Below are 21,527 nucleotides of genomic sequence, written 5' to 3'. Positions count from 1 at the left end.
CTGCCAGAGGGCCTGAGTGTATGGGACATATAATACAGGAGAGGGTGATCCTGTAAGTAACCTAGATTTAAACCATGTAGGGCTTCAATAGTTAACAACAATATTTTTACCTTACCTGGAAACTAATTGGCAAGCAAAGGAATGATTTTAATATTGGTATAGTAAGATCACTCCCAGATGTGATAGTAACCAACTTGGCTACCATGTTTTATACTAAGTGAAGTCTTCACATTTCGTACAGAGGTAACCTAATGTCCTGCCTGAAAGTTTTTGGTGTGCTTACTACCATTTTTATATTTTCCAGCTCTAAGAACGCACAGCTAACATAATAGCTAAATAGTGAAGGGAATTTGCTTTTTTTCTAAATAATAATTTAGTTATATGTGATTCTGTGACTGTTACATAGCATAAAAGATGTAAAGCACATGCAGTTAAAAGTTTTTAAAAAATATTTCAGTTTGTTTATTTCACTACTTAAAGTTCATCCAGTAAATGAAATAAGTCTGAACAGGAATGTGTGATCTAACCACTGAGAAATTAATTTACTTTCCTTCAATACTTTATACCTGCTCCAAACATGTGTCAAATGCCGAATCAAGTAATAACCTCCAAATCCACCTTGAATATTGGTTGAACAGGAATGGGCCAGTGATGTAAAGATAGGATGAACTCCTGAGAAAAAGCTTTCTAGTTTAACTGAAATTTTAATAAACTCCTCCAAACTTCAGTTGTATTGTTCAAACAGTTAAATCAATTTTGCTTTAAATTTTTATTCCCATTGGATTTCTGTTCAAGCAACTGTAGTGTCTTTTCTACATAGTCAAAGAATATGTATATTCATGAATATTTAATAATAGTTTCAATTTTATTCTGGGATGTAATATATTGAAGGTACTATTATGATGAATTGTTATTAAAATGGAAAAAACACACAACAATACTGTCCCAGGCCTGTAAATTGTTAATAGAAAATGACTTAATTGTATGCCTTAAGGCTGTTTTTCTATTTTCCTATAGACTACAATCTATTATTTTTTGTTTTTAATTAAGAAAAAAATGCTACATATTTCTATGGAGAGAAATCTGCCAACTCAGAATCTTTATACTTTTGCTACAGGCCCTGAAATGCTTTTTCTGTTCAGATGCTCCAAAATCAAAAAACTAAAGCTGTGTTTCAAAAACTGAGAGCAACTGCATTCAGAAAAGGCACACCTGTACATATGGCTATTTATTAAGAAAAAACTATTAATGTATATGTCAAAGAATAACAAGGAAGGCAACTGCAAATGTTGCCATAAATGCCTATTTTGGGATGTTGTAATATGGCCCCAGGGCCATTAGCATTCCCAGAATGCAATAAATGGTGCTGCCAGGAATTGCTGTCATCATGGCTTGTCAACAGCTTGCCAATCATTCCAGATAGGGAGTAGTTCCACAGATGTGGTAACATGACAAGAAAGAGAACAACATTACAGTGGCTCTCAACCTGTGAGAGCCAGTTTACCAGCCAGTTTACCAGCTGTTATTATACAAAGACTCCTACATGACTTGATGAACCTGGACCACATTTGGTATACATATCTATCGTAACCCAACTTAAAATATGGTTGGTGTTTGGGGGGAGGGAGAGATATGATAAAAGATTATGGCAATTGCAGTCCAGTCACAGAGAGTCATGTGAATTTCACCCATGATGGATCTTGACCAAACTTGGTACACATCCTTTCATCATCCAACTTAAAACAATGGCAGGGTTTGGAGGGAGGCCTGATAGAGGTTGATGGAAGTTGCAGTCCAGTTACATTAGAAGAGCCATGTAATTCCCAACCAAGACCAAAGGTGTGCCTCTTTTTCTAACTGGCTGGGTGGCTGAGTCTTCTTGCCAGGCTGCCAAATGCCCCAACATCCTTACCCCTTTGCTAAGAGGCCGGGAATGATGGGAGTTACAAACCAACAAGAAGACTGAGCCATATGACCTGTTAGGAGGAGAGCCATGTGTTGCAACCAAACTAGATCCAGAGCTCATGGGAGTTGAAGCCCTGCCAGATCTGAAGGTGATTGGTGTTTCAGTTAGCCAGATGTAAGGCTGATGGGAGTTGCAGCCTGACTAGGTCTGAGGCTGATGGGAGTTGTAGCCCATCAGCTGTACAATTTTATAAAAGGTACCATTATGCAAGTATGCATTTACTACTGGGACCATTCATAAAATCAAAAAGCAAACAATAAGTATATATCCAGGCCCAGTTCTTCATGGACGCCGCTGAAGCCCCTGCCTCAGGCACAGCGCCTTCCTGGGTGCACCCGAAGCGGCAGGCGGTGGCGGCGGGTGGCGGCGGCGACGACCACTGGGTCACTCGCCGCGGAACCAGGAAGTATTTTGTATTCTCACGATATTTCACGAGCTCTCATGAAATATCGCGAGATTTCTGTGAGATCTCATGGAAATCTTGCGAGATCTCGTGAGAATACAAGCTACTTCCTGGTTCCGCAGCGAGCGACCCAATGGTCGCCGCCGCCACCGTCGGTGGTAAGTTTTGGATGGGGGTGCAATTTCGGGTGGGGGGCGCCTGGAAAAACCTAGGGCCGCTCCTGTATATATCTATATAAAATTCAAAGTGTGTATGTCTGTTTGTCTTTGTACCACAAAGGTTGCAGCTACGTAGGTGAAGTGGCCCTCTGTGATGTCATTGGAAAAGAAAAGGAGTGAAGTGGCTGTCACTAGGTGACAAGTGCATGAAGGAAAGGGAGGGAGGCAAGAAGGAAGATGACCAAACAAAGACTGTTGTACTTTGAATACATCATGAGAAACCATGATCACTAGAAAAGGGAATAATGGTAAGGTAGAAGGCAGCAGAAAAAGAGGAAGTCTTAATTTCAGATGGATAGTGTCCTATTGTGGGAGGCAGGTCAGGGGTTCTTGCAACAGTTGACAAATAGAATCAGTAGTATATTTCCCCTCCCCCAAAATTAACCCAGAATTACCAGCAGAACAAAAAGTGTGTTCGCTAGATTAAGCAGTCAGAGATCCACATGAAAGTGATCAAACAAAGGAGCCCTCCTGGGGGAAATCCATGATGGTCAGGTCACACAGGAAACCAAAGCCAAAGATTTAGAGCTGGGTAGTTGCTGCCTCTACAAAGGTTAGTTGACAACAACAAAACTCCCAGGGCTACAGCTGTTAGATTTAAAGTCTGGCAGCATTCTGCAGCTGTGTCCTGATTGCCAAGTGTTTCTGATAAAGGCATTGGGATCTTATGAGGCCCTACCTTTCTTGCCTGCATTCCATTAAGGCAGTGGTTCTCAACCTATGAGTCCCCAGATGTTTTGGCCTTCAACTCCCAGAAATCCTAACAGCTGGTAAATTGGCTGGGATTTCTGGGAGTTGTAGGTCAAAACACCTGGGGACTCACAGGTTGAGAACCACCTCTGTGACTTTGTCTTGTGGCTGTTGAGCCTTATTATTTTCAGGCTCAGAAGCTGGTATTTTGACTTCCAGGTTTTGTGGCTGCTGGAAGATGCAACTAATGTATGAAGTTAAATGTTTTAATTTGTTTTAACTGTATTTTAATATTTTATTTTAATTAAATTGTTGTTTTTGTACTCTGTTTTAAAGGCATTTAGTCGTTGCCATGTTGTGAGGCCGCCTTGAGTCCCCTCCAGGGTTCAGAATGGTGGGGTAAAAGTACCGTAAATAATAAATAAATAAATAAATAAATAAATAAATAAATAAACTTTCAGACCCAGGAGCTGATGCTTCCTACTGCTCTGCCCCTTACTGTCTGCGTCCTGAGAGCAGGATATGACGGATAGACTCAATTAAGGAAGCCCTTAATCGAGAACACGTACCAGGGCTGATAATGACAAAATGATTTGCAGGTTTCTCAGCTGAACTTGACTTGATAGCAGTTAACAGTGCCCCCCCCCCCCCTTCACATAATCCCACCAAGCAGGATGAATATGTTGAACCTGTTCCTTTTCATATGTGAAAATAAACTAAACAAATATTTACACCTCTATAGCACACTGTTGTGGCAGCCATTTTCATTGGCATATGAAATACTTTCTCAATATTTTGACGTGCTTGTTCATGGATTGGAAAAGGTAGTGTTCTTCTTCAATATTTTCTGTAATGAGCAAAAAGATTCTCTAGCACATTATACAGCAATCTTTCCCCACTATAGCTAGAGGTATTTAGGATGGGATCTGTAGTTGTAAAAAAAAATACATGGAACTTTAAAAAGTGACACATGTCATGTTATGCCTTGTTTTATGTAACCTACAATAATCAAAAAGGTGCTGAGGTCTACATATCTTCCAAGTGAGAGAGGAAATCTGGAATACATCTCAATCTCAAATTCAGGTCTGGTTGTTACAGCTATGGGATAACCAGAATATTTTTGCACTTTTGTTTATCCAGGCATGGTGGGCTTTTTTATTTAAAGGTGCCATTATGAAATGGAAGGGACTGGTGATTATATTGTTCTAATCTGGTGTTTTATTTATGTGTCTGAACATTTGAAAACTGGCATATCCTGCATGAGGGAGAAAATGATATTGCTATAAGAAATGCTAGAATGAACAAAAATGTTTAACTGGCGAGATTGACAGACCACAGAATCCTCTTGAGTCCCTAGCTGATGATATCATTGCATTCCAGTGCTGCAGACAAGGCAGTAAAACGTACCGTGAAACGCAGGACTGGGGGTTGATAAAACCCAGTACAGACAAACTTTTTAAAGAACTGCGTAACAGTAAAGCTTCAGGTTTAGACACTCATTTGGAGCATGAAATCTTTGGTTAATAGCACCTCTTTTTCTAATGTGCTTCTGGGAAATGAAGATGGAAATTGTGCGCATATTATTTCACAGTAGCTCTCCTACATACTAAGCTGCCTGTGCGACTTTCTTTATATATATATATATATATATATATATATATATATATATATATATATATCTCTGGTTAAGCATGCAGCAAATAGCCACTATTTGCTGGTCTCAAAACAGAAGCCATGTCTCAAATAGAGCAGATTTGTTTGGATAGTGTTTTGTGTAAAGAACCAATGGAATGAAATCATAACCTTATGCAGGACTTTGTCTGCTCACATGTACTGCTAAAGTTGAAGTGGAAATCTGGGTGTTCAAATGTCTTGGTGCATCAAAATGCACCTCGGGCCCACTCCCATCATACCATTCTTACGAATCCCATCCTCCATATGAACCTGCTTTAGATCCATAGATAATTATAATCCCAATCATTTAGGATCTCTGAACAGTATGGAGAAGGACAAAGCAGGATAAAACAGCAAATTTGCTGTGGGATTTCAGAGACTCCAGGGGGACAAAAACACATGTGATTATAATGCCTTTTGCAGATATTTAAGGAAGAAGAGTAGCAATTTCTAAGCATCCTCACTTAAAGCAATTGCTTAATTATCCCATATGCAACATATTCACAAAACAACCTGAGAGTGTTATTAATAATAGTATTAACATGGGACAAAAGCCATTCATATTCAGTGTTTGTGCTAACATCTGAATTATGATATGTTAGGATAAAATATTTTTTGCTGTTAATTTTTTTTGTCAGCACATTTCTATACATTTCTGCTCTGAACAGAGATTGGAATGGGCTTGTCACAAATAATTAGTTGTGTAAAATTAATTATTTTTCTCAGGAATAAAGTGTCATGTTGCCCACTCCTGTTACTGGGGATTGGTCAATCCTTGCCTGAAGACCCATGCCTTCAATTTCACAAATATTATATTTGTGAAAGTATATAAATACATTCTAGATTACAATTTAGAAGACAATAGAATTAAGTTTGTCATGATTTCTTGGGCTAGGGACTTGGGGAAAAAACATAGAATTGGAGAAATGGGGTATCTCTGGAAAAAAGGATTTAAACTCTCAATAGCAGGGTCCATTAGAGAGAACTTATACAACATGTTTTATAGAAGCTATATAATCTGAGAGTAACTACCTAAAATGGACAAATCCCACAGGGGGGACTGCTGGAAAAAACAGAAGGGTACCTTTTTCCTGAGCTTTATGGAGGTTTTCTAGCTCTTCTCATCACTTTCTTATTCTGTCTCTAGCTCCTATAGCAGTGGTTCTCAACCTGGGATCCCCAGATGTTTTTGTCCTTCAACACCCAGAAATCCTAACAGATGGTAAAGTGGCTGAGATTTCTGGGAGTTGTAGGCCAAAAACATCTGGGGACCCCAGGTTGAGAACCACTGTCTTATAGCCTTTCCTTCATTATTCTTTTCCATTCAAGCTTCTGGCTTCTTGCTTGGGTGACAAACATTCTCATGACCTGTTGGGTGCTGCCACACAGTGATAAATCTCTCTCTGCCCATCACATAAGTGATAAATGTATATGCAATGGTTATAATGTTTAGTAAGTTTGAAAGCCATGACTTCATTAAATGTCTGTTTAAATGCTGACTCATGCAGTATCCCAGCCTTGTGTTGCTGATTATTTGGTCATCCATGAATATTAGTTTTATTGAGGCTGATGAGAGCAGGAATCTAACAATATCCCAGGACAACAGGAGGGAATGATTAGATCTTTTTTTTCCTGCTATCGAAACCTGGGGAGCCAGAAATAGACCCCAATGCCTGTGACTCCGGAAGTGCCCAGGCATGGAGACTGAGTGACCTTTCCCCTAGAAATCTAGTTTTAGGTGATCTTCTGCCTGAACCCCCAAGTTACATAAAGCATATATATGCAAATCAGGACAAACCTCATCATCCCCTCCAGGCAGGAGACCTAATCCCTCCACAATAGCTCTATGTACTCAACAAAGAATTTAGACTGAAAGGTCACAGAAATTGCCCAACCCTCAATCCTCTTCCTCAACCATGCCAAAAACCCCTGCCACCCATGGTTTAGCTGGTCAAGGCCCATTGTCTTACTCCAGGCAGACAGGAACAGAGCTATTAGCACCCATTAACTTAAATCCTACCCACATTCCTTCCACGCAACCATGAGAGGCAGACCAAGAAACAATCACAAGACTTAAAACTGAGCAATGACAATTAATTAAAATTCCTGCCACATCCAAGAGTCAGTCAGTAGCAGTTGCAAACAGTGTATTTCATTCAACCTGCATATGGATCCTAGCCGGCCCTGGACTAAGCCAATCAGGGCTTGGGGAGGCAAAAGTCCTTTGTTTTGAAATGCTGTCAAAATCCTAAAAATATTTTCACTGTGTTATGTTAGTTTTGATAGTGCAGACTATGCTGACATCCACTTTGACTAAAGTCAATAAAGCCTCTGTTTCTTTTGCCTTCAACCTATTAGTGTCTCATTTGATCTTGGATTTTGGCACGCTGGACCTTCGAACCTACAGTTCGTGCAGTAGTTGAAATCACTTAACAGATTTATTCTGAATGTTCACCTTAGCCATCAGTGTGTTCTGTTTAATTTATGTAGGTTTTCTTTTTTAAAAATGTAAACCTCAACACCCAGACTCAAACCTCTATGGAGCTTTTAATAAAATTTTGAGATGGGCTTTGTTTTTACAAGATTAATTTTGTTTCGTTTGATTTTATCAGCTCCTGTTCTTCATATTTGCTTACTTTCTTGACAACATTCTTGCTATATTATTGTAATAACCATATAATGCTATAGCTGTAACATATTGCTTTATTGATTGTCATTTTGAATGTTGTATCTTGTTTTTATAATTTACTTGGTCAATGCAATATATAAATGAGAAAATAAATAATTCAAGATAAACAATGAATAAAACCAACATATACTTTATTCTACCAATATTCTATTCACAAACGCCAAATGTCATTTTAAAAGACTACATTTATTTTGAAGGGAGTAAAAAAAAGTGACCCTGTAATCCTTATTTTTAAAATTTAAAAATATCCAAGGAATTCTGGCAGCTGATTATTTGGATATTGACCCAAGGCTTATAAAATACATTACTTTAATCATAATGGCTTATTCTTTTCCTAGCTTCCCATTCAGTTATTTGAAAAGAGTTTCATGTTCCCTCAAATGCTTAGCAAATGCTTAGCATGGGCAATTTTAGCTGGAGTTATCATATAATATAACAATTTTCTGTGACTGTTATGTATTGCTTTTGTATGTCAGTAAATTGTTCTAGGGTCAAGAGGTATTTCTATTCCAGTAACTCCTTTGACGCTGTTGTTAATATTAATCTTTAAACAAAATTATATGAAGCTCAGTCTTACTATAAATAGATAGGGGTTCCTGTTTCTCTTTTGCGTTTCTAGCATAGAGTATTAGCCTGTAATTTCATGTAATCTTTGATTTATGTACCTTCTTAATTTTATAACAGTTGTTGCTCAGATTAATACAATATGAAAATTTTAAACTATTTTTCCAAACGTTTTTCCAAACACCAACCTTTATATAGCATGAACTAAGTGTAGTGACTTGTTCTGTTTCACTTTTTTTTAATAATTCATAAATGTTTGATGCTAAATTTTTATTTTAATCAGCTTTGTCTATGTTGGGATAGACATACTTACTAATTATGCTAGTATAAATCAATCAGTGCTATCTTCTTAATCCAATTGGGATCTGGTAAGAAAATGAAGTAAATTGTCAAAGACAGAACGCTCCAAGTAGAATACAACACAGTTTATTGAGGTTACAGAACTAAAAATTGCCCGTAGGAAACAAAGGACTAGGCAAACACTTGTCTTCAGTGTGAAAAGTAACAAAAATAACTTCGTTTGAGTTTAAACAGTTCAAAAGAATAAACCGGATTAAACAGAAGTTTAATCCGGATTAAATCAAAGGTGCTTACTTCAGCCTGGCAATTAAACAAACAAAAACTGGTTAACAAAAGGTCAAAATGAACACAAAACCCAGCAGCAGATTCCCCTCTGCTACTCAAGAGCTACAGAAGTAACTCGGGCTGTTGCTCCTCCGTGCAACGGGCGAAAACCAGGTCCAGGCACATCAATCAGGGTAACGACGGTCAGCGGGGTCCCAATCCGGTCCGAGGTCGAAAGCCAAACGCAGACGTCTAAGGTTCCACAAGTTCCACCGATAGCCACAGAAGGGTTAGTCCAGAGTCGTAGTCAGTCAGTCAGTCCAGCGTCAATCCAGAGTTGGCAATAATGTCCGTCAAAAAGACGACGGAGGTCCAAGCTATCAAGATTAAACACAAGTTGCACAGGAAAAGCCCACACAGTTCCTCCCGCCGTCTATGCCCAGTGTCCTTGGTAACTTACGTATACAGCAAACAAATCACACCCGTCTTCAGGAAGTTCCCCAACAAGAGCCCAAGCGTTCGTCCAGATTACCTTGCCCAACGCAATTAGCCATTGATTCTAAACCCCATTTTATGCCAGTTCATAACTCCTCATCGCTGTCAGCTGCTATCCTAATTCCAGGTGCCTCCTCATCATCATCCTCATCAGAACTAACACGCCTTTGACTACGCCCCACAGCATCCCCAGCTGTGGATCCCGTTCCATCCCTCCAGCCCGTCCACGGGTCCGATCCTGCAACCCGCCATGGGAGGCCCATGCTATCATTGCCAGTGACACCCAAATCCTCCCTCACACAAGTCCATTCCATGTCATCCTCCTCTGAGCTAACCATCTCTTCCTCCATTCCCTCGGTAAAACCCTCAAAGGAGTCTTTGTCAGTTGGTTCTGCAAATAAGTCCCGGAGCCGCTTCCTTTCACGCTCCTCAAAAGAGTCTGACTCTCGAGGAGTCTTACGACCTCGTCTCCTAGTATTGGAGCCAGAAGGCTCAACCATAACATAAATACTTTAGGAACATCTTTGGAAATGTTCGTCCTTTTCAATTGTGCTCCTGTCACCCTTTTGGAGGGCTGCGCCAAAACTGGAGAATGTAGAAAATTTACAGAAACCGGACTTGTACAAAAACATTGGATTATAACTCAAGTATACTCTCTGCCCTTTCAGAATAGCCCACATAATCTCCCTTCCATTAAAAAACAAAAAACCTTCATAATTCTTTCAGCATTCTATGCTCTCTGAGAATGTATAGCTTCATAGAACGGATACATTTACTCTTACTGGGGGTTTTTTGGTGGTAAAAATCTCTTCCCACATTTGTGGAAGGTATTAGATTGCTCCCAAGTCTTTTAAATTTCCCCTCTTTTTTGTGCCATTTTTGACAATATATGGAAAGACTGAATTCACTGGTAATATATCTTGACTTCCAACAATGCATTCACCCATCTTTACTAGACTTTTGCTCATTTACCATAGGCGCAAATGTTTTTTGCAACCTCTGAGGCCCCATTTACACTACCATATGAAATCCAGATTATCTGCATTGAACAGGCTTATATGGCAGTGTGGACTCATATGATCTAGTTCAAAGCAGAAAATCTGGACCCAGAAACTGGAATATATGGCTGTGTCGATCCAGCCCAAGAAACCCAAGAGACTAGAACTTCCACTTTTAAACTCTGCTAAAGGAATCTGAATCTTAATTGAACCAGTGTTCATTTCCCCCCAGAAAAGGAGCTAACGTTCTGGAAATCTACTTTTAACTCGACAACACAAACACATATGGCTGAATAATGTTTTCTACCCACTACAAACTACATTTTCCCACTTTTCAGTAAGTCTACCTTTCCCAGTTCTACAATCCTATTTCTGCTGATTCAATGGGGCTAACTCTCACCTAAATATATATTGGATCAAAGTCATAAAACATATCTTCCAATATTGCAGATGAAAACTTGTACATGTGTGGCCAAGGAACACAAGTTATTAGTGTTACTAGAGAGGAACATCACACCAAGTAGGAGAGGCTGCATTAGATTTCTTTTTCCTGAGCCTAATGGGAAGGACAATGTTCTGACCCCTCCCTCCTCTTTGCCTGCTGTATAGAGTAAAAACTACTTCAGCACTCTGTGGTTTGTGTAATCATCTGTGCCTCAAATGATTTTAGAATTTCTTGTGTAATCACCTATACAGTGAAAACACTATCTTCAATAATGGTTTGAAACTGTATTGAATGTTCGGTTTGTATGAGGCCTACGTCAGCGATTTGTTCCAATATAGTGGATACTCAAAATAGGCTGAATGTGATTTCCTGGAATATATCACCAGAAAATAAGAAACAGCTCCAGTAAACAGGAACAGCATAAAATATCTTTTCACAGAAACCATATGATTGCTCCATTCTCAGAGATATTTTCTAGTAGCTAATGGCTTTGTGGAAATGAGCTCATGTTAAAAAAGGAAAAATTTAATGTACAAGGATAGTTTCACTATGATAATTTTTCTAAGGACAATATCTCTGCTGCAAGTAAAGCTACTCTGTGGCTAAATGATCTTTGATTACTGAAATCAGTTTTCATTTTTAATAAAACATGATATCTTGGATGCAAGAGTTTGGAAGAGATCGCGAGACAACATTAATATTAGCTCTGCAAATGATTGTGAGTGATGGTTCATGTTTAATGGAATCTTTTAAACATGGAGGTTTAAGCAATAAAGAAGACATAAACTCCAAGATATTATGTAATTGTAACCACTAACCTTTATAATTCTTTTGTTGATGTCAGTTAAAATTATGACCAATTTTCAAATAAGGCTTGCTTTCAGAACCATTATAAGCTAGTGTGTTTCAGACTTAGAGGACACAAGAGATGCATGAATTGTTTGCTGTTTTTGTAATGATATTCACAGCTCGGACCCCAGGACTCAATTTCTCATCCAGAGTTCAGGAAAGTTACATTTTGGACTACAACTTCCAAATCCCCTGAGAATGATATCAAAACAAGCCAAAACATCAATAACATGCTCTCTCACCAATGCTTTGCTTTTGCTTTTGTTGAATATCCCCATCTTAAATGGATGAGAAATCACTTTGGGAATTTGGTGAAAATATGGTTGTAGCCATGGTTCATAAAAAGATCATTGGGTATTTGCTGCATGTAAATAAATAAATAAATAAATAAATAAAATGTTTTCCCTTTCACTGTATAATTTGATGTTTTACAATTCTATAGGGTTATGTCTGATAAACATAAACCAATTTTCACAGATTTTTTCATGCATTTGACATGACACTTAAGAAGAAATTATTATTTATTATTATTTACCTTATTTATATTCTGCCTTTCTCTACCCTGAAGGGGACTCAAGGCAGCTTACACATGGTGAAAGAAATAGTGAAAGTAAAAAATGACATTTATCTATTTCCATTAGCCCTTGATGCAAGGTTATCCAACAGGCATAACAGCTAAACAGAGATTTGAACTTTTTCTAGTTCTGGTCCAACACTCTAGCAATTATATTTTCTTGATTCTCTCATACCAACCCCCCCTCCCCCCACATGCTAACAATTACAAAAAATTGCTCAAAAGAATTTGCTTATGTATGCTTGAAATGTAATCTGGGGTTGCCAGCACTCACAAAAGAATGTCAGCATTCATAAATTACACACTAATTATGTCATAAACATTACTTTTAATTTATTCATTGTAAAATATTACAATGGAAAATCGTTAGTAAGGTCTTTCCTTGCCAGCTATTTTCTCATTTTTAAAATTGTTTTCATTCTTTTTTTCCCTTTTTTGTTTTTGTTACAAATTGTTTCTGATGAGAAGGAATGGGAATTTTCATATTTGTCAGCCACTCCTATTTATTCCTTTAATTATACCAAAGGCAATGTGAAAATCATTATGAAAGTTATAAAGATATTTTGTATATGTTTTACCTTCTTTTTGTCTAATCCATGAATTTAGTATCCATTAAAAAGCCCAAACACCAACTTCTAAACTGTGAGCTTTTATACTATTGATTTTATATGTAGTTATATGCTTGCTACAGAGATATCTAGTTGCCCAATATTACACTTCTAATACTTATTGATTTGACCATAGCTCTCCAAACTCTTGTGACACATTAGTGTGTCGTGCAAATGTGACAAGCAAAGCTGAGAGAGGTAGTAGTGGTGATAGGACAATGGTCAGTAATGAAGTGTCAAGGAGAGAGCAGAAGGAGAAGAAAAACAAATTAAATAAAAAAGAGAGGGGTGAGTTGCTGCTCATCCCCTTCACAGCTCTACTGGGAGGCCCATTCCCACCTGAGCATTTCCCACACGTTCTCACCTGCATGTGGTGCCCTCTGAACCCAAGCTGTGGCTGTGAACCTCAAGTGTGTGTGTGTGTGTGTTTGTGTGTATATCTTCAGGAGTTGTGCAAGCCTCTGTCCTTTACATTTAACCTGACAGGGGATTGTGCCACTATCCTACTTGCCTCCTGTCTGGCTTCTCTACCAGTTCACCCTGCCATCACTGTATGGTCCTATGGCTGATAGCTGGCTGGCTGCCACTCAGTACACCCCCATCTATAGCTGGCTCTCCTCCCTTGGCCGGCACTGCTGCTGCCTAGCCTGGCAGCTGATCCAAATAGTACCCTGCTTATGCAAGTGCTGGAATGCCATTGGCTGCTCTAGGTCAGGAAGAAAGGGGAGGTGGCACCCCCCAGCTGCAAAGGCTTGCTGGGAGCAAAGATCTGCTGGAACTCCTTCCCTTGCTGCTCAAAACAAAGGCCTCCTGGCAAGCCAAGTGCCATCCTAATGAGAAATCTCTTAGTCTATGTGAAAGAAGCTATACCAACTTGCATGCATTTTTACTCAGTAAAGGTGTTAATTAGTATGGTGCATTAGAATAATTCCCTTCAATAATATCCCCCACTGTACCGCTCACTGTATACTAAACCCTTGTACCAGCAGTCTCTTCTGACCAGTTGTACCTCTTGGTTAACTCCTTGACATAGCCTCAGTGTTTACCCCAGTTTAAGGCTCTTCCCATGACCTTGTAGCACCTTAACTTCCTTCTTGTTTACAAGTTCCACTCAGTGCACTTTGCCCAGCTCATTTTATGTTTTTATTGCTGTGTTTCTCAAGTGTTTTATAATCATTGTGATTTTTTAATGTCTTTTAAATTTATTTGTGTGTTTTTGTATTTGATATTATTGTATGTTGGTTTTATATCTGTAAGCTGCCCCGAGTCCCTCTGGGGAGATGGTGGCGGGGTACAAAAATAAAATAATAATAATAATAATAATAATAATAATAATAATCATCATCATCATCATCATCATCATCCATGGATATGTTTTGTCTTTATTCATTTCATGATTACAATGTATGTTTGTGTTCGTATCTCTTCTAAGGGGTTGGTTTAACTTTTGGTTTGCTAGTAACACTGAATTACTGTGCCGCAAAATGATGAATGTTTAAAAAGTGTGTCACCATCATGAAATGTTTGGAAAGCTTTGGATTATACAAAGAAGTATGCAGATTTTCCAATGTGTTTCTATGATTGGGAGCCTACTCTACCAGATACATCATAAGCCAGATACGAGTCCATTTCCTAGACAATAAACCAGACTGCCAATAAAATTATTCTGCATAACAGTCAAAAAGGTATACTCATTATAATGAATAGCTGAATTTAAAGACCGGTGGGCAAATCCAAAGCTGTATTTCTTTTATACAGAGGTCTGCAGGAATTTTACAAACTTAGGGGATTTATGTGGCATATTCATGGATACGAGATAACAGTAATTGTTAATCCTAGGTTCTTCTGCTCAGATGTAACACATACTGTGAAAGAAAAAAATAAGTTCTTGCATGTTAAATGAAGCTTTAATTGGAGCCAAAGCCTTGATTAAAATTGTTTTTGAAACTTTCTCATGTCTTCAAGGACTGAAAGAAAATTGGATACCTATAACTAAAGATGAGTATAATCTTCCAGGCAAATACTTTCTGGCCTCATAAAATATCTGTGAAACCCAGTGTATTGTCCTCATCTTTCTTTAGGCAAAGTCATTATGTCAAGAAATCCAGAGGTTTTTTTGGCATGGTGCCCTTTTAAATTGTTTCATTTTCATTTGTGATACCATGAGGATGGAAATAGAAGCAACACATTTAAATATTTTCTTCATAGAAGACTGCAAATAGCATTAATCTAAAATCAGCTTGAAATCCATAATGGACAAATGACTAAAGACATTTGCTGAAACTGTTTTGTGTCATATGATAGGCTCCGTGGGACTCCGAATGTACAAACTGTTTCAAAAATGTGTAGAAATGGGGTAGCTGCATCTGATGATGTCCATGGATTGGTGAATTGGTGCAATCACAGAAATTAACAGATGTGAAATATTGAAGGTTTTCATTATGGCATATACCTGCTATCTATGATCATGCAATTGCAATGGAATAACAGTTTCCTAAGAGCCGTTGGCGGAGGACTCGAAGTGTATCCGACCGAACACGGGCTAAAGCCTCTCTTAAGGCATACTCCGTGGCAATGCGCGCAGCCAGAAAGGCTTTCTCGACTTTACGCATTGCATCTGCAACTAATAGACCAAGAGAGTTGTTTCAGGTGGTCAGGGAGCTCCTCCATCCCCCTGAGGGGGAGGGGCCTTCTGATCACCTGACAACCCGATGTGGCGAGTTCGCACATCATTTTGCAGACAAAGTCGCTCGAATTCGCTCCGACTTGGACGCTGACATTAGTGCAGAACCAGGGGATGTAACCGAGGCACCTGTCTGTCAGATTTTATTGGATTCGTTTCAACTTGTTCAGCCTGATGACGTTGACAAGGTTCTTGGAGCGGTGAGGGCGACAACTTGCATCCTAGATCCTTGCCCATCTTGGCTTATCAAACTCGCCAGTGGGGGGCTGGCTGATTGGTTTACGGGTATCATCAATGCCTCTTTGCAGCAAGGGCATGTTCCATCTTGCCTTAAAAAGGCAATTGTGAGGCCCATTTTAAAGAAGGCGACTTTAGATTCATTATTATTGAACAACTACCGGCCAATCTCCAACCTCCCATTTTTGGGCAAGGTCCTGGAGAGAGTGGTTGCTTCTCAACTCCAGGAATTCTTGGTTGAGACCGATTATCTGGATTCGTCACAGTCTGGCTTCAGGCCTGGTCATGGGACTGAAATGGCTTTGGTCACCTTGGTGGATGACCTCCGCAGAGAACTAGATAGGGGGAGTGCATCCCTTCTGGTTCTCCTGGACATCTCAGCGGCTTTCGATACCATCAACCAAGGTATCCTTCTGGGGCGGCTCTCGGGAATGGGTCTTGGGGGCATTGCTTTGCAGTGGCTCCGCTCCTTCCTGGAGGGTCGTTCCTAGATGGTGAAGCTGGGGGACACCTGCTCAGACCCCTGGCCTTTGACCTGTGGGGTCCCACAAGGTTCCATTCTCTCCCCCATGCTTTTCAACATCTACATGAAACCGCTGGGAGAGGTCATCCGGGGTTTTGGAGTTCGGTGCCATCTCTACGCAGATGACACCCAACTCTACTACTCTTTTCCACCAAACTCCAAGGAAGCCACTCAGACCCGGCAGCTGTGTCGAACTGGATAAGGGCTAACAAGTTGAAGCTTAATCCAGACAAGACAGAGGCCCTCCTGGTCAGTCGTGGGACCAATCGGGGTATTGGGTGGCAACCTGTGCTCCACGGGGTTGCACTCCCCCTGAAGGCGCAGGTCCGCAGTCTGGGGGTCCTCCTGGATTCTTCTCTGACGCTTGATGCCCAGGTGTCGGCGGTGGCCGGGAGGGCCTTTGCACATTTAAAACTTGTGCGCCAGCTGCGACCATACCTCGAGAAGTCTGAATTGGCCATGGTGATCCATGCCTTAGTTACATCCAGACTGGATTACTGCAATGCTCTCATAGAATCATAGAATCATAGAATCATAGAATAGTAGAGTTGGAAGAGACCTCATGGGCCATCCAGTCCAACCCCCTGCTAAGAAGCAGGAAATCGCATTCAAAGTACCCCCGACAGATGGCCATCCAGCCTCTGTTTAAAAGCCTCCAAAGAAGGAGCCTCCACCCCGGGGAGAGAGTTCCACTGTCGAACAGCTCTCACAGTGAGGAAGTTCTTCCTGATGTTCAAGTGGAATCTCCTTTCCTGTAGTTTGAAGCCATTGTTCCATGTCCTAGTCTGCAGGGCAGCAGAAAACAAGCTTGCTCCCTCCTCCCTTTGACTTCCCTTCACGTATTTGTACATGGCTATCATGTCTCCTCTCAGCCTTCTCTTCTGCAGGCTAAACATGCCCAGCTCTTTAAGCCGCTCCTCATAGGGCTTGTTCTCCAGACCCTTAATCATTTTAGTCGCCCTCCTCTGGACGCTTTCCAGCTTGTCAACATCTCCCTTCAACTGTGGTGCCCAAAATTGGACACAGTATTCCAGGTGTGGTCTGACCAAGGCAGAATAGAGGGGGAGCATAACTTCCCTGGATCTAGACGCTATTCCCCTATTGATGCAGGCCAGAATCCCATTGGCTTTTTTAGCAGCCGCATCACATTGTTGGCTCATGTTTAACTTGTTGTCCACAAGGACTCCAAGGTCTTTTTCGCACACACTGCTGTCAAGCCAGGCGTCCCCCATTCTGTATCTTTGATTTCCATTTTTTCTGCCGAAGTGAAGTATCTTGCATTTGTCCCTGTTGAACTTCATTTTGTTAGTTTCGGCCCATCTCTCTAGTCTGTCAAGATCGTTTTGAATTCTGCTCCTGTCTTCTGGAGTGTTAGCTATCCCTCCCAGTTTTGTGTCGTCTGCAAACTTGATGATCGTGCCTTCTAACCCTTCGTCTAAGTCGTTAATAAAGATGTTGAACAGAACCGGGCCCAGGACGGAGCCCTGCGGCACTCCACTTGTCACTTCTTTCCATGATGAAGACGACGCATTGGTGAGCACCCTTTGGGTTCGTTCGCTTAGCCAATTACAGATTCACCTAACCGTAGTTTTGTCTAGCCCACATTTTACTAGTTTGTTTGCCAGAAGGTCGTGGGGGACTTTGTCGAAGGCCTTACTGAAATCCAGGTACGCTACATCCACGGCATTCCCTGTATCGACCCAACTCGTAACTCTATCGAAAAAAGAGATCAGATTAGTCTGGCATGACTTGTTTTTGGTAAATCCGTGTTGACTATTAGCAATGACCGCATTTGTTTCTAAGTGTTCGCAGACCACTTCCTTAATGATCTTTTCCAGAATTTTGCCTGGTATTGATGTGAGGCTGACCGGACGGTAATTGTTTGGGTCGTTCTTTTTTCCCTTCTTGAAGATAGGGACCACATTCGCCCTCCTCCAATCTGCTGGGACTTCTCCCGTTCTCCAAGAGCTCTCGAAGATAATTGCCAGTGGTTCTGAAATAACTTCCGCTAGTTCCTTCAGTACTCTTGGATGTAGCTGGTCTGGCCCTGGGGACTTGAATTCGTTTAGAGTGGCCATGTGTTCCTGGACAACTTGTTTCCCTATTTGGGGTTGGATTTTCCCCCAATCCTTCATCCATTCCATGTTGCTGAGGTTGAAGATGGCTTTCTTTTTGTGAGAAGACCGAGGCAAAGAAGGCATTAAGTAGTTCTGCCTTTTCCCTGTCCCCTGTCGCCATCACCCCATCTTCTCCTTGCAATGGCCCTATCGCCTCCTTTTTCTTCCTTTTTCTACCAACGTAAGCAAAAAAGCCTTTTTTGTTGTTTTTTATGTCCCTGGCAAGCCTGAGCTCATTTTGCGCTTTAGCCTTGCGAACCTTTTCCCTACAGGTGTTGGCTATACTCTCTATGTGGGGCTGCCCCTGAAGACGGCCCGGAAACTCCAACTGGTTCAAAGATCGGCAGCCAGATTTCTAACGGGAGCCAGCTATAGGGAGCACACAATGCCCCTATTAAAGCAGCTCCACTGGCTGCCGATAAACTGCCAGGCCCAATCCAAGGTGCAGGTTTTGACCTATAAAGCCCTACACGGCTCGGGCCTTACCTATCTCCGTGATCGCATCTCCTCCTATGAGCCAGTGCGGACCTTGAGATCTTCCGGGGAGGCTCTTCTCGCGCTCCCACCACCGTCTCAAGTGCGGCTGGTGGGGATGAGGGAACGAGCCTTCTCGGCAGTGGCCCCCGTCTCTGGAATGCATTGCCAAAAGAGATCAGGTAATCCCCTACATTATCCAATTTCCGTAAGGAACTGAAGGCCTGGTGGTGTCGGCAGGTTTTTGAGTAATTATATTGGACTACCGCCGATTTCTGAACCTGAATATATTGCACAAGATTTCCCTAGCCTAAAATGATACATTTTAATATATTGGGTTTATGGTTCCCGTCCCCTTGATCTGGTCATGTAAGTGTGATTATTGTTATAATTGTATTATTTTACTTTGTTTAATAATGTGTATTATGTTGTTATGTAATGTTTGTGTTGATTTTATGACTGTAAACCGCCCTGAGTCCCATCCGGGAGATAGGGTGGTATATAAATAAAGTTTTATTATTATTATTATTTATAAGACATGTGACAAAGCCTGTGCAGATGTGACAAAACATTATCCATGAACAGAAGAGCAATACCTAGAATAGGAAAAGCAAGATGAATGTTCAACTAAACATGTAAATATTTTCATAACCATCCAATTAAGGGTCACTCTCAGGGTTTCATGACTGAATAGTCTAGAACAGTGCTATTCAATATGGTTATTGTTGTTGCTGTATGTTTTATTCTGATGTATTTATTGTTGTGTTCGGATTTGTTTTTACTGTTGTATTTTATTATACTGGGGAGATGGGGCGGGATATAAGAATAAATTATTATTATTATTATTATTATTATTATTATTATTATTACTACTACTACTATAGCTTTGCCACTTTAATACTGATCACCCAGAAATGCAATTCACTCTACTCTACCCTGGTTCTCTTCCATTGTCACTACTACAAGATATAGGTATCTAATTTTTAAAAAAATCCATACGGAACTGTTCACATAACTTCCAACTTCCCTCATATGCTAGATAGCTGTCTGTAACACAGACTTTACATCCTACATTCCTTTAGTCTTAAATATTAATGATGCCTAGATTCAGACTTATTTTTTTCCAGGCAGTTCTACTGCACAATAAAGAGAATGCAAAGTCATAGAATTACTGTCTGCTGCAGCTGGAACTGATATTCTTGACATTAATTAAAGCTTTCCAAGAATTTTATCCAAGCAGAAATGAACCCTGAAGAAAGAGGTATAAGGTGGGTGTTACTATATTGCTAAATATACTCATTCACTTGATGAAGGATGGAAAATGGGAAATGAAAAAGATTCTAATTTTGTTTTATTGAACCTTAGTGAGAGTGAAGAATGATCAGTAAAAATCATTAGTTGAGTTATTACTGGAAACCAATTTATACAGTGAAGACATATTATCATATTAATTGTTGTGCTTACGGTTGTGAGTCAAGGTTGCATTTATTTATTTTTAGAAGTTGTTTTGGTTCTGGTGTGCTCCTGCAAGAGGAAATGGAATGACATTTCCCTCGTTGATTAGTCCTGGCTAGAATAAATTCAATTAATTAGTTGATGAATAGTGAGCATAGGTATTCCAATTGATTCAATTTCTCTAATCAGTAGAGGTTAACAATAGAATGTAGCTCACTATATTCATTGTATGAAATATTTATTGCTGCACATTTATTCCATTATTTATTTCATTATTCCATTGTCTCTTAAAAACAGCACTATTTATTTATTATTTATTTACCCTATTTATACCCCACCTTTCTCTATCCCAAAGGGGACTCAAGGTGGCTCCCACTATTAATTTGATGTGTGAGAAGATGAGAAACAAAACTATGCTGTGATGCTGTTCCTGCTTCTTACTTTGTTTATTCTACTCAAATAAACATTTATAAAGGACTTTAAAAAGATGAAGGAACAAAGCAAATTTGAGCAGTCAGTATTTAAGAGGAAGCAATTGGATTTTATTTTTTTGATATGTTATAATTAAATGTCTCCTTTCCTATTAAATGTAGTTGTGTAAATCAGCTGTGAGAAATAATTTGAAAGCAAACATGTGTCAAAGATACTGACTCTTTCTAGTGAACAGCCTTTAACAACGGTTGGCCAGTTTCTATGTGAATTCTTCATTGGAACTGCACGGCAAACAAAGCTAGACTTCTTTAATTTGGAAAGAATGAAAAGAAAGAAGCTGTCTGTAGCTCCCTCTCTTGAATCACAGGCAACACTATTAAAATGCAGTAGGGGCTATTTACAAACATTTGCCATCTCTTCAAAGAAAAAGACCACTAGATTGACCGAATCAGAGGGAGAGAAGATTTAAAGCCATGGGTCAATTCCTGAAGCCCTTTGGACATTTATTAAAGACTATGTTGGATAATGGCCCATAAAGAAAATGGCTGAGAATATGATGGGACATTGTAAACTTTTGTGGTAGAAAATGAATAAAACATCAAGTAATCTATCCACAGAGAAACACAACAGGCACACTGTTACTAAAAGTTACCATGTGCAACTAATTTATCATTTATTTGAAAGGTACAACCTTTTAATCATTTATTTAAAAGATGTATTTGTTTAATCAAAGTTTGGCCTTTGTGAATGATATGAGTGATCATGGAACTATGGTGAATAAAAGCAATATGAATCTATATACAGTGCCAGTATAAACATATGTACTGGTGTATAGAAATAGTGATGTATATAGGCAAAGATCAATAGCA

At 39.8% G+C, this 21,527-nt stretch overlaps 1 long non-coding RNA gene across 1 annotated transcript in view; it reads left to right on the top strand.

Moving 5' to 3' along the window:
• Positions 1-2,475: 2,475 nt before the first annotated feature.
• LOC134299774 (uncharacterized) overlaps positions 2,476-21,527 on the top strand; it is a 256,229-nt gene continuing 237,177 nt past the window's right edge. The window contains exon 1 of the long non-coding RNA XR_010007027.1: positions 2,476-2,527. This is a non-coding gene — a long non-coding RNA (uncharacterized LOC134299774). The remainder of the gene's footprint in view (positions 2,528-21,527) is intronic.

The sequence above is a fragment of the Anolis carolinensis genome, chromosome 5, assembly GCF_035594765.1.
Source record: "Anolis carolinensis isolate JA03-04 chromosome 5, rAnoCar3.1.pri, whole genome shotgun sequence".
NCBI classification, from domain to species: domain Eukaryota; kingdom Metazoa; phylum Chordata; class Lepidosauria; order Squamata; family Dactyloidae; genus Anolis; species Anolis carolinensis.
The sequence above is the reverse complement of the archived record's forward strand: the minus strand, read 5'-3'. Positions and strand labels throughout refer to the sequence as shown.